This window comes from Aplysia californica, unplaced genomic scaffold (genome assembly GCF_000002075.1).
Source record: "Aplysia californica isolate F4 #8 unplaced genomic scaffold, AplCal3.0 scaffold00168, whole genome shotgun sequence".
Taxonomy (NCBI): Eukaryota; Metazoa; Mollusca; class Gastropoda; order Aplysiida; family Aplysiidae; genus Aplysia; species Aplysia californica.
The window spans coordinates 714,573-716,843 of NW_004797438.1; the positions used below are offsets into that span (position 1 = coordinate 714,573).

The 2,271-nt window shown below is 37.4% G+C and overlaps 1 protein-coding gene across 1 annotated transcript in view; it reads left to right on the forward strand.

Annotated features, from left to right (window-relative positions):
* Window positions 1-399: 399 nt before the first annotated feature.
* Window positions 400-2,271, forward strand: part of LOC106011722 — a gene marked incomplete at its 3' end in the record, with an annotated part of 9,174 nt that continues 7,302 nt past the window's right edge. Inside the window, 1 exon segment of the mRNA XM_013082308.2 lies at window positions 400-503.

Here is a 2,271-nt window from a genome sequence, read left to right on the forward strand (position 1 = left end):
TGTATATATATAAACTCATATGTATTTATGTATGTATGTTTATATATATATACATACATAAAGAAATACATATGTATAAATATGTGTATTATATAACTATATGTTTATATATTATAAGCTATATAAACTAACAAGCGACAATTCAAACATAAAAACGCATGTGCTTAAATATTCATAGACATAATATTATACTACTAAATATTTAAAAGAAAAAAAATATTTCTCCCAACGACCTAGATAAAGGAACTATTTAATTGTTGCTATTTTCGTCTTGTTGAGAGAAAAGAAGTCCATCCTTTTCACAGCATTTTGCGAAGGCAGCACCTATCCTTGCGCGGTTGGTTCCCTTTTACAAAAGCCTTATCAAAGCAGTGAAGCCCCACCTTGATCTCCCACGGGGTATAAAAAGCTCTTTGAAAATTGCTGCTGCAGATCAGGGCGCATCAGCGGGCCGCAAGACAGCAAGATCTCTCTCAAGTATTGCCAGAGGATTACCAAATAAGGTGAAGTTCGCTACCTAACCTTCTTGAAACATTTTAACCAAGTATTCTACTCTAATTAATTGATTGTAAATACTTTTAAATATATATATATTATTTCTCCTCCATATTATTATACAGGGGTTACCGTACCAACGGCTGAGCGTAAGAAGTGACTATATCCACTTTTCACAGTTTCGAAAAAAATGAGTTTGAAATTTTGATGATTTTGAAATCTCTATAGCATAATCAAAAAAAGAAAAAAAAAAGAAAAAAGAAATGTTAACTTTTTGATAGCAAATAAAACTCCGTCTTAGATATTTACAGAGGTAAAAGAGCGGCTAAGAATATCACTACCCATATCGATTATTCAATTTAGACTAAAAGTGGGTATAGACACTTCTAGCGCTCAACCATCAATACTTTTGGCGCGCGGGAGTTGCCATGATTCTGCACGTATGCAGGTGGCCAGGTGAAGATAATCGGTGACACAAACGTATCCACGTGGGACTCGAACTTCTATTTCATTTTTGTGTTAAGACGAAGAACCAGGCCTCGACGTGGCTGCTATTTCATAGTTAGTTCATTGGTTGTTATAGATAGTTTTAAAAAAAAGTATAAAATACTCCCACTACCTTCTACATCATGATACTATTTCTACTTGATTTCTTTTTTCAAGGTGTTGAAATCAAATTTGGACCAAACACTTCTGGAGTATCAACAACTGTTACCACACATTACATTAGGAAATTAATTATTTAAGAATTCTAAATAGTGGGCTCAGTACACCTGTCTGTCTGTCTGTCTGTCTGTCGCGTCTCTTGATGCCGACGCACTCTTTCTCTATAGACATATTTCTTCTTCTTCTTCTTCTTCTTCTTCTTCTTCTTCTTCTTCTTCTTCTTCTTCTTGTTCTTGTTCTTGTTCTTGTTCTTCTTCTTCTTCTTCTTCTTCTTCTTCTTCTTCTTCTTCTTCTTCTTCTTCTTCTTCTTCTTCTGTCTTCAGAGGTGAAATGGAGAGGTTCTTTGTCTCCGTGTGCGAAAAAAATGAAGAAATGATTTCCGTGTTCGGAAGTTACGCTATTGCTTATCGTACATCCCCGTACATTTCTTTTGGGATGCTTTTTCCCGTCAGTTTGCGTTTGCCTTAGCAGTCAAAGTTGGGGTAATTAATATTCTTAATGACTTAGATTATTTTGAAAAGGGCATTAAACCAGTCGTAATAATTAATCATCTTGGGACCCATGCCCTATACTGTTGGTGACTTTTGGCCAAGAATCTGTGCTAGATCCTTTTGTTCAAGTTTCAATTATTTCGGTTCTCCACTAGACATTAAGAGTTGTAAACGATTGGGTTTTAATTCCAAAATGAATAGTATTTTACACCCCTATCGACACGATTTAGATAATTTATAAGACAGGCTTTGACTTTGCATGTCAGGGCAAAACGGGCTGAGAGGGATACACCGTCCCAACAGATAGTGCTATGAATTCACTGGGTGACAGAAATAGTAAGACAAAATATCCCCCCTCATTCCCCCCCCCCCCTCACCCCCCCCGCCCGCAAGTAAGCCCCTTTTAATCTACCATTCTCACGGTATTGTTAAGTAGAGAGACGTCTCACGTTAGCGGCGGGGGCGAAGAGGTGGGTTGAATGCCGTGAGTGTGGTCGAGAGCGGGAAGCACACAGAAGACTCGAATGAGCAGAAGGTCAGGACGGGGACAGTTATACTCGCTGCGGAGTATATAGTATAGATTGTTTCAAAGGCAGAAGATATTACTAGACGTGTATCT